Here is a 12,809-nt window from a genome sequence, read left to right on the forward strand (position 1 = left end):
ACTACCTAATGATCTCTTTCTCCAGAGAGGAGCGAAAATTATTAAATTAATTGATATGATCAGGTCAATGGCACATTAATATGGGCTATCATTCTTACGTAGCGTAGTCTCAGTGGCTCTCCGAACAGCTTTTCTTTTTATTTGTTTGTTTGCTCGATTGTTTTTTTTTTTTCCCCCAAGACAAGAGTTTCTCTGTGTAGCCTTGGCTGTCTTGGACTCCCTTTGTAGACTCGGCTGGCCTCGACCTCACAGAGATCTACCTGCCTCTGCTTACCAAGTGCTGGGATTAAAGGCACTCAGAGGAAGGACAGCAAGTAGCCAAAGAAGAGACTTGATACCCTATGAGAATATACAGGGGGACATAATCCCCCTCAGGAACAGTCATAGGGGAGGGGAATAATGGGAAAATGGGGGCAGGGGGGGAGGAATGGGAGGATACAAGGGATGGGATAAACATTGAGATGTAACAAGAATAAATTAATAAAAAAAATTAAAAAAAAAAAAGAAAAAAAATGTGTATAAAATAAATAAATAAATGGAAAAACATTTTAAAGAATGTAAAAAAAAAAAAAAAAAAAAAAGGCGTGCACCACCACACCCTGCTCTAAAGGCCTTTCTTACAGAAGCTTCTCATTTCCCTCTTGTATCATAACCTAGGTTTAAGTGACAACCAAGAATCAATTTCTCATTGCCACGATTTCTACCTTTAAAAGATATTTTGTGTGTGTGTGTGTATGGTTTACTTTTAATTCACTTTTGAATAGATTGTGTGTTCAGAATTAGATGATTGCTTGTTTATTTGTATATTAGCAAAGAGGTTTTCTATGCCTAACACAACAGCACTATGTGCAGGTAAAAAGTTGGGGATTTAGGAATATAAAGTATGTATATTTACTATGGTATTGCATTTTGAATTTTCATACATTTATATCTACTTGTGTAAATGGAGGTGGGGTGCGTGTTGCCTCTGGAAGCCACACAACAGCTTGCAACAATCAATTTCTTCCTTCCTCGGTGTGAATTCCATAACTAAAACTCCAACTGTAAGCTTGGTAGCAAGCACTTTTAGTGAATATTCTAAAACTGGCCTGGTTTTCAAGCTTTGCTGTTTCTTTTCGTGTTTTTCCACCTTATATAAAACGAAATGTAAATACCTAAATATTATGTTCATCCTTTAATTGTTATACAAGTTTTCTTATCTTCTCTTTTCTATAATCAAAATTACCTGTTACTCTATGTGAATTTTCAGAGTATGTATTTGCTTTCTTGCCATGTCTTCTTTACCACAAACTGTTATCCTGCTGCTTCTGGCTTCTGGTTCTTTGGTTCTGTGACCAGCAGGAGTCATAGGCTCTATTTTTAGCTATAGAACTCAAACATCAACAATATCCGTAAAAGACACAAACGGATGCACTTTCTCTTCGTGTTTGTTAGCAGCTTATTTCTCTGAGAAACATTCAAGGTGGTATAATGCTTTCCAATAAATTAATCAAATATAGCGATAGAGAGCTACTGAGTGGCTTTGCCAAATTTTCTGTCAAAGCTATGAATGTATAAATAAGGAAATAACAGTAATGAGTTAAAATATATCAGGGCTTAAGATGATTAACTCCACCTTTCTTGGTTTTGTATGCTTCTAATATTTATATATTTTTATTTAGTAAAACAGGTTGTATATTAAACAAATATCATCTAATAAAATTACAACGAACAATGTTAATATTGAGTCCAAGTTTTCACATGGGTTGTTATCTGCTGTAAATCTTGCCAAAGTCAGTGTGGCATTTTTGCCAAGATATTTTTTAACAGAATTTTTGTTTCCATTTTCTACTGAAATACATAAAAATATGTTGGGAATGTTTCATTTTATTTAGAACCAGGGTGCATTTTAAACACTACTGAAATGCTAGCACCTTGAAAATTGTATGGTGTATATCATAGTCTCATCTTCTCCAGGTATATTAACTTCAGTGAGGAGAGAGATTTACCTGAGCCACGCAGAATGAACTCTGAATTCTCTTTGGTTCTTATTCTAAGTTTCCTTTCTTTCTTTGCTACTGAAATTACTTTCTCTTTACTGTCACTGGAGACATGGGATATGTGTTGTAGGACTATCCCTGCTTAGCTTTAACGGATTCAAGGAGTGAGTCTACGGGTGTAGTTCATTGTCTGTCTTCCATCAGGTACCCAGCCTCAGAAGCATTAGGTCTTATTATTCTTGATATGCAAAAATGACGGAACTTATAGAGCTCAGGGATCCGTACTGCAAAATCTTTAAGGCGCTTTTTGTAGTTTTCTTATTTATCTATCCAGAACTTTTGGTTTAGTATGACTTCTGTTTGGCATTTTGATCTTGTTTCTGTTCCTATTGTATGAAACTCTGCTTTGATCCTTATTAGATTTAATTTATATTTTAGATTTACTTTCTTAGTAGTTCATGGAAAAATACATATGATTTTCCTGTTGAGCTTTTACAAAAAAAAAACCAAGATTCTGATTGAGAAACTCTACAGATTTCAATTTACAAATACTTTGACTATGTTAAAACACTAAAAATTTAAATTCATTTATATCCTTAAATATGAGATATTTAACTAGGAAACATAGGTGTTCATAGTTAATTTTAATTTCATTATTTTAAGTTAATAAAGTTGTGATTAAATATTAAACTACAGCGAGACTTTTCCAGGGCTGTTTTAACAAAAGACATTTGAATGATTTCCCTGATGTTTATTAGGGAATTTAACATGTGCTCATTAAAACAAATGATGTTGAATAAATATTTTGTAACTTTATGAGGTTTCCTTATTGCTTTTTAATACATTCATCACTGCAAGAGGCTGCTGAAGAACCTTAATATGATGGTAGAGTTGTTAATCTTCTCTAGTTCCATCAATTTCCAGGTCTCATATTTTATCTGAGATGTCATAAATCAAGATACTTCACCATCTTTAATTAGTGAGCATTAAATAAGTATACATGTACTTATCGCTAAGAATTTCTTAGTCAACATTTCAGCTAATTATTATCATGCTTAGGTCCGAGGAAAGGAAATGCACCCTCTAACTTACTGAAACACAAATAACATAAGACAGTTTGAAGCTGAAGGTTTCTCGCTCACCTCCACCCACACCAATGTTTGTTTGCCCATTCCATATGCTTTGGTGACGCACTGCTATGACTGTGAGTTGTGCTGGGAGAGACTGCTCTTTGGAAAGCAGTAACATTTTTTTCTGCGGGTTCTTTCCTAAAGAAAGAATCCTCTGAGTTTGGAATATTAAACATAACATCATTAAACCATCTAATATCCTTTGTCCCTAGCTAAAGCCAGCTAATAGTGTACTCTAACTTTTAGTATTACCAGTATACCTTATTGATATTTTGTACATAAAATGTTAACATCAAGGTTTGTTCAGTGTCACCTGCATGTCAATTACTATTGCTTGTGTGTGTGTGTGTGTGTGTGTGTGTGTGTGTGTGTGTGTGTGTGTGCATGTGAGTGTGTGTGTGCATCTGTTTGTGATGTGTTTAATTTTGGGGTTTTTTTTTTGGTGTGTTCATTTTTTAAAATCTCATTAAAAATGTTTTGTAATAATTGCCCATCATATCTGAGGCCCAACCTCTATATGAAAGGTGGTTTAGTGAAAAAGAATAGAATAAAATAAAATAAATAAACAAGTTGGCGGCTAATTTTTCACTCTGCTTGAATTTTGCTCAGCAGTGTTTATATGCTACCCTAGTTCTTGTAAGTTTTTATTTACTGCAATCTTAGTCTTCAGCCGACTTCTCTTGTTTTTTACCCTCTTATGGTATTTTTATTTTTGCTTCTGAAAAATGCCTTGCCAATCATTCATTTTACAATTGTCATTTCTTGCTACCTTCTTTCCAAGTTTTGCTGACCCAGATAACTTGGCCTTTCAGGCGGATACACAGTAATTCGAGTGATTCTGTTTATGTTGATTCAACTGGCTGTACCTATGCACTGCCTCCTTCATCAGTTCTAAAGTTCAAAGCCATTATCTTTGCGTGTAGTGTCTCATCAACATAATCCTTCATCCAATTTCCCAGAATTTAAATCAAGAATATATCTTGAATATACCCAGAAGATGCTCCAGCACACAACGAGAACATGTGCTCAACCATGTTCATAGCAGCCTTATTCATAATAGCCAGAACATGGAAACAGCCTAAGTGTCCCTCAGTAGAAGAATGGATAAAGAAACTGTGGCACATTTACACTATGGAATACTACTCAGCTATTAATAATAAGGAATTCCCGAAATTTGTGGACAAATGGATTGAACTAGAAATGATCATAATGAGTGAGTTAACCCAGAAGCAGAAAGGGTCAAATGGTATATACTCACTTATATCTGGACACTAGCCCAAGGGGCATGTCCCATGAAAGTCTTCGCTTACCAGGTTCATGATTTTGGATCAAGTTTTGACCCTGACAGTGACGTTTGTCCTTGGGAAAACTGCTACGGGTTTCTGACCACTGTCATTTTTCCTAAACGTGTGATGGAGATGATGATGGGATTTATTTCACTAGCTGGTTATTGTGGCAATTAAATGAGATAATTCTTTGAAAAAAAAGAATATATCTATGCTTCTTTCTCTATTTCTTAATTCTTCCATATTAACATGTGTTTTGTGGACCTTTTCCCATGAGTACTGTCTCAAAAATAACTTCTAATCCACCAATGACATCATAGTTCTCCATTTTCTACTGAAAAGAAAATCCATTATAAAAATTTTAGAATAAAATGTCATTGTTTTATTTAAAAAAAAATATTGAAAACTCAGTTACATGATTTTGATTATATCAAGTACTTTTTTTATAAGTCAGACATGTAAATCCATGTGACATATTGGATAACTTTAATATATGAAATCTGTATTGTCCAAATATATTTGTATTTTACCGTGACTTATATTTATAGTAATTGTTTGAGCATCTTAACCTTTAATTATTAGCTGATATTTTCATGATGTAAGACTGTGGAAACTGAGGAAAGCCGTAGTGGATGCTCTACCCCACGGTCAAATGTCACTTCAGCATTTATGTTGTTAAAACCTGAGGCTTCTAGAGACTTACAGACACACCAGCAATTCTATTAAAGTTTATGTCCCATTATGAAATCTTATGTCAGAATATTCAAATATGATACTAGTTCATGAATACAGCCAAGGAATTATTTTAGCCAAGGATTTTTACATGTGTTAAATCAATTTCATTTTGTTTGTGTTTCAAATCTGTTAGTAGTGATACAGCAACATAATAGAGTGCAAACCACTTAGTTTAGAATAAAAAATTCATGACAAGGTCTGTTTTCTTTATATTTTACATAATGCAGTTTAGTAAACATGGGCTATATTTCTCCAAGTTTTGTAAGCTTCTTCATACATCCTAAAACTTGTCTTTGTTTGATTCTCATAGACGAATGTTGAAACATCTATATTATTCATGTCAATCCAAGAAAAAAATCATTACAATGTAGTACTTCACCAGTTTCTTATCTCTAAACTCTTGTAAAGCTTTTGTGTATTAACTTTATAATCTGGTTTTTCGATTATTTGATTTTTTGAGAATTTCATAATATGGTATTTATATGATTTTTCCTTCTCCTCACAAAATATTCCTGTTTCCCAACAATCACTATCAGTATCAGTTAGTACTGATACTCTTTCTCTCAGTCTCTCTGTTTCTGTCTGTCTATCCGTCTCTTTCTCTCTGTCTCTCTGTCTCTCTGTCTCTGTCTCTCTCTCTCTGTACACACACACACACACACACACACACACACACACACACACACACACCTAACTCCATTTAGGGTTGCATGCATGTCCACGTGTTTAGGGCTGACCACTTGAGATTGGATAATGTATGACAGAGTTCATTCATGGAGGAAACTGTTTTTCTTTGTTAACACCATAATTTTCTAAAGCTCCTCTTCTCATAGTCAGGTTTTAATGTAATTTTGAGAACATAATACTGCCATTTTCCTAAAATGATTACTGTTTCTTGGTAGATACCAGGCCAAATACCTCCTGTTATACTTGACTTCCAGGTTTCAGTGTAAGAAAACTGAATTGAAGATGTGAAGAATTCACAGAGACAGATAAAGTGTCTGAGTAGTAAAAGTTCAAATTCATGCATTGATTTTCAGTTTTCATCTATATATTAGCTAATCATTGAGTATAGCTTTATTAAATAACAAGAGGTTTCGAAATATTTGAGAAGCTCGCAATGTCAACCAAGATGAATTCTCGTTATTTCACAGAATCTTTTTATCTTATATTTTGTTTAGTTAAATATTAACATGTATTGAATTAACTCCTGCAGCAATATTCCAATACTCATAATGGTATCGAGTGCTTTTATTTCTCAGTTATTAAATTTATTTCAGTTGGGAGTAATTACAATGACTATTAATGCCAAATGCAATTTAACTCATATGTTATCTAATTTGTCCCCAATCTAAATATAAAACACAGCTGACACTTATATATTACGATAAAATATACTTTTTAGTTTTATCCTGTATGAGTTAACAAAACCTAAATATGATTTAAAGAAACTCATCAGTTGGATTGTCTATATGCCTTAATGCCTTTAATTTAAAAAATAAAAACATAAATAAATAACTATATTGATTGGTTTTATGTCATTTGGTGCAATGTTTCCCTTCTGTATGGGAAGCAATGTAAAGGTAAAAAGAAATTTAGAGTGTGTATGGGTATTGTTACTAGAATGACTAACATTTCATTTACAGAATTAAGTATATACATATTTAAGAATACTGTGGTTCAAAATAAATGGTTGAAATAAAAATGATATTTGTCATTCATGTAGATGAGTGTAGTGGCTATGCTTTTTAATTATATTGATTAATTTGGTTATGGATTCTATTTGATTTGATTTTTAAATGAGAGCATATAATTATTTTGAAGAGTGGGTAGTTATAGTACACAATTTATTACAGTTGGAGAGAATCCAATTTACATTTGTGCAGTACTGTATTATGAATAATTATTATCTTGAGTTTAGATTGATCAAGACAAACACTGTGACACAGAACTACTTGGCTATGTATTCCTAGTTTTTACAAGTTAAATGTTGATGGAACACTTGTAATTTCTTTTTTTCTAATTTTATCATAAGGTTTGCCTCTTAAGCCTAGCCATAAGCTTTAAATTTCTTTCTCTACCCAGGAATCCTAACAGCTTCATTATTGATATTTATATTGTGTCTTTAATAAGACATAGTTTTAGCCTAAGCTTCTAATTTGTGACTATACTTTCTGTTTTCTGAAAATTAGCTTATTTGAAGAACATCCTATGACTGTTTTATGACTGGAAATCTTTTTTGTATGCTGAGATGTTTTCTATAAAAAAATTCAACTAATAACACTGCTGAGATTTAAGGCAGGGTTTCCAGGTGAAACGCAGAGTAGGGAAAAAAAAAAACCATATGGACTAATAGTGGTAATAGATTAAAGGACGAGTGAGGAAATTGCACATTAACAAAAGTAATTTATGCTTTACTATTTTGAAAATTGCCATTTATTTTTTCTTGAATGTTTGATACCTGTCGAAAATGAAATATATTTATAGTTTTCCCCATTGCTCCTGTCCACCGCCTTTCAGATTCTCCCAACACATCCTGTTCCCAACTTCATATACTTCAAAAAAAACCCACTTAAGTTCAATTGGTGTTGTCAAAAATATGCATAGATGTGGAGCCATCTACAGCAGCAAGGTAGACTTAAAGATGGCCACACTCCCTAGAAGAAACACATGCCCCAATAGTTATCCTATGATGAGAGTTTGAATGCTGCCTTAGATCAGGCATCTGAATTAGCCAAGCCTGTACCAGGTAAATTTAATTATCAGTGGTTAACTATTGTTTTTGTATTGTTTGATTTTACTCAGTTGGGATCTAATTTGTATTGGTCATTTTGGTATCTTTGTTCCCCAAGCTCTAGACTATGACATGAAGGAACAAGAAATGTCATATTCTATAAGATGGAATTAGATATAAACTCTTTTATCAAAATCACCTACAGTTTGCCAGAAGGGCTTTTTTTTTTTTTTCTGGCATGAGTACATTGTAGTTTACACTGTTGTTCTATAATGTATTTCTCTTAATTTCTGAAAGGAAGCTTTAGTTCTAGTTATTTTTGTTGCTGTAATAGCATAACCAAAAGTAACTAGAAGAGGACAGGATATATGTCAGCAGTACTTCCAGGGAACAGTCCATCACTGAGGGAAGTTGGGGAAGCCACCCAAGGGATGAATCTGGAGGCAGGAATAGAAGCAGAGATAAAGGAGAGATGCTGCATATTGGCTTGTCCTCTCTAGCTCATCTTTGGCAAATTCTGTATCTGACCCAGGACTTCCTGCCCAGGTGTGGCACAGCCAACAGAGAGCTGCGATCTCCTACATCAATTAGAGAACATGCAAATAACTCAGAGACATGCTTCAACTTCCAGAAAGGAGAGAAGTGGAGGTTCCAGAAGCCTTAATGTTAGCTGAGTAGCTGTTGGAAGTTAATGACTCTTCTCGAGGGTTTGGTCACATGCAATGGATGAAATGAGTGAATGGGTAATTTATAGGTAGATGATAGATAGATAGATAGATAGATAGATAGATAGATAGATAGATAGATGATAGATAAATAGATGGATGATAGCTAGATAGATGATAGGTAGATAGATACATGATAGATAGATAGATAGATAGATAGATAGATAGATAGATAGATAAAATAAGTAAACTACACAGAGCTGTAGTTGGCTAGGGATGAGTATTTAAAGGGATTTAGAGGAGAAACAGCAAAGGATGGAAATGATCAAGATATTGACTATGGTATAGAGATCTGAAAGAACAAATATTATATGTTTATATAATTATTTTGTGGTCTAACTACGAACTTATTCATTTTCCCATTTGTCTGTTTCATTTTGGCCTTTTGGAAATTCTTGCTATGCTATGGCAGTGGAGTGAACAGACTGGAATTAATTTGGATTTCAGTTCCAACATTCTATGTTTGATTTGTGTGAACTTGGAGAAATCTTTGATTACTTCGTACAGTTGAATCATATTAGTTCTTATATTTATTATGGGAAGTAAATAAAATAATGTACTATTTGTGGATTTATTTGGAGCCAGACAGCTCCAAATAACATTAGATAAGTAATTGAAGTTCTGTCATCATCATTTTAATAATGTTTGACAATTTTAGTAATAACAATACAGAACAACAAGCAAGGCCAAAGGACGAACAGACAAAAGATGGTTAAAAGAGGGAAAGAACGTATTTTAATTGCATTTACAAAATAAAGGTATAAAAATTTTGTTTTCCTCTAAGTGTTACTCACTTTAGAAATAGAAAGAAAATGGGAGGAAAATCATACATTCACATACACTTAGTGCAAGAACCAAGACAAACTCCTACGAGCAATTTCTAAAAAGTGTTAACAACATTGCTCATACACGTACACACACACACATACATACATACATACATAATACACACACATACATATGTTTGTACACATGCATACATTAAATGGTTGGAGCAAACTCCAAAGAGCAAGCAAGCTCCAATGACTACTTTTTCTCCTATGGTTTATATATCTCAGCAAAATCTTTCAATCAGTCCACAGATTATAATGTGATTACATTCTATTTTTCAAGTGAAAAATTATAATGAGTATACTTAGAAAAAAAATGTGTTCCCCAATACACTCACATGATCAAATGTTTTACATAATATGGATGAAAACCAAATTATTCCCAAGAACCCACATACATTTGTAACTAAGCAACTTGTTATAGATTAACAATATTTAAGAAAGCAGCATAATTTTTTCAGCCTATTTCTCTTAACTGGCAGGCTGCAATTTTGCCATTATAACAAAAGAATGAATTATCTTTAAAAGTAATCTTATACAAATCTTAAAAGAATCACAAAACTTTTATATAAATATAATCAGCAATTTATATTTTAAATCCTCAAGGTGCACATCTAATCATTAACAATTTTTATTAAATCATATTAAGAAGCTGAGGGAAAAAATAGGTACAGGAAATTAATCACCATCTTGGTCACCAGCCCAGCTTACGAGAGTTACATCGGCCAGTACTAATTTGGGCAATTGTTCTTGCCCCTTAACCTCAAAAAGTCCCCAGCTCAAATATTAAGAGTTTTCCATTCTGAACTTCAAGTTGTTCCTCAAGATTTTCTACATCAGAGCCACTGACAAAAGCATATTATCCTAACCTTACTCAACAATCAATTTTTTTGCTAATTCCTTCTAAGGGTGTGGTTGTTGCCAATTATCTACACCTCTAGAATCTCCCCCAGGGTAGTGACTGCATCATTAATCTGCTTCAGCAGCAATGCTTGAAAAAGGTCAAGTACTATTATTGTGATAATGATACTGCCCAGTGAGGGGCTGGAACCTCTCTTAGAGTTTTCATAAAACTCATATATTATAAGTGATGATGTCACCACTAAGGCAACAAGCAGGGTGATGCTCCATAACAGCATAAAGTCCTCAGGGGACGTAGTTCTAGGGGCTCTGCCTCTCTGAGGCGCATCCATCATGGCTACACTAACTTGTGGGCGACACTGCATGCTTTCTAAAGCTGTCGATGACGTGGACTCTGTGCCCTGCCTTTGCTCACTTTGCTCTAACGAGGCTGTCTCCTCTGGCATCAGTGGAGGAGGAGACGCACTGTCCTCATATGACTTTATGTGTTGGGGTGTGTGGGGGTGTTTTGTTGTTACGCCTGCACAACCAGTGACAGCATCACATATTTAATTGATTTTTTTTTATTATTTTCATTTAATGTCTCTAGTGTGTTTACTTATTCATTTTTCAGCATAAATACAATATGAAAATTAACATTTTATATGACACGTATGTATTTACATATGTCAGTAAAAATAATTATCCTGAAAATATACACACAGATTAGCCAATGTCATTGCCACAGTTGTGCTATGCTACTTCATGCACCAGGAAATTTACCCAATAATTTGGAAGGCTGGGGCAGGAGGATGTCAAATTGCTTGAGTCCCACTGTGACCCCAAAACAGACTAAATCTGCATGGGGAATGTAGTTAGGTAGAAGTTCCACTCCTATCAAAACTAAACACACCACACACACACACACACACACACACACACACACACACACAAAGAAACCAAACCAAACCAAGTCAAAACAAAACTGTTTTCAATCTTAGCTACTGAGGAATGGAACAAACTAATGTGTATACATATAATGTATAGACAGTAGTTTTCTGTAATTAATTTTGGTAATATTCACCATTCCCTGTAGTGGGCGTAAAAATGTTTTTGTTTTGATCCCAAGTGGGAGATGGAAAATAGACTTGCGGGAGGGCATTTGATGTTTTCCCATTAGAAAGCAAGTTGTCTCTTGAGGGAGCAAGGTCTTTGCCAGTTGACAAACGTCTTGTATAACTATGGGAGAGTATAAATAGTCTAAATAACCAAGATCAATCACCATTAGTATCACTTCGCATGGCTTGGTTGTTCATCACTTAGCTTCAAGATGCTCTTAGACAGAAACATTCCTGAAAACACCTCAAAGTTCAGGGTTCAATCTTCTGCGGTTGTGGTCACTTTTGCTGAATTTTTGGTTTGCTGTTTAATGGATCTTCTGGAATCCTAACAAAGAAGAGTGTAATTGCACCAAGGAACTGAGTTTAAAAAGATATACTTCCAATTTCCAGATTAACCTCCTTTCTCTCCTATCTAGGTTAGGTTTGAAGAGAGGGAAGTATAGCCATTAAAGAACAGTACAGCCACTTTGGAAATCTATCTGGTACTATCTCAGAAAAATGGGAATAGGGCTTCCTCAAGACCGAGCTATTCCACTCCTTAGAATATACCCAGAAGATGCTCCAGCACACAACAAGAAAATTTGCTCAACCATGTTCATAGCAGCCTTATTCATAATAGCCAGAACATGGAAACAGCCTAAGTGTCCATCAGCAGAAGAGTGGATAAAGAAACTGTGGTACATATACACTATGGAATACTACTCAGCTATTAAAAACAAGGAATTCCCGAAATTTGTGGATAAATGGATTGAGCTAGAAATGATCATAATGAGTGAGTTAACCCAGAAGCAGAAAGAATCAAATGGTATATACTCACTTATATCTGCATACTAGCCCAAGGGGCATGTCCCATGAAAGCCTTCACTTACCAGGAAACAGAGACAGAGGGGAAGGCATCCTATTGGGACTCTAAATGAGAGACACATGGGAGAATAGCAAAATAAAAGGATCCAGAGGGTCCTAGAAATCTACAAGTAGAACAATATGATAGGCAGATTTGGGCCCAGGGGTCCCGCTCAAACTAAGGCACCAGCCAAGGACAACGCAGGAGGTAAACTTTAAACCCCTTCCCAGATCTAGCCAATGGTCAGAATATTCTCCACAGTTGAGTGGAGAGTGTGATATGACTTTCTCACGTACTATAGTGCCTCACATTTGACCATGTCCCCTGGAGGGGGAGACCTGGTGGCACTCAGAGGAAGGACAGCAGGTAGCCAAGAAGAGACTTGATACCCTATGAGAATATATAGGGGGATGTAATCCCCCTCAGGAACAGTCATAGGGGAGGGGAATAATGGGAAAATGGGGGGGGGGAAATGGGAGGATACAAGGGATGGAATAAACATTGAGATGTAAGAAGAATAAATTAATAAAAAAATAAATAAAATAAAGAACACCAAATAATCAGATTTTTGAAAGAGCACAGTCT

This window comes from Acomys russatus, chromosome 27, assembly GCF_903995435.1.
Source record: "Acomys russatus chromosome 27, mAcoRus1.1, whole genome shotgun sequence".
In the NCBI taxonomy this organism is placed as follows: Eukaryota; Metazoa; Chordata; class Mammalia; order Rodentia; family Muridae; genus Acomys; species Acomys russatus.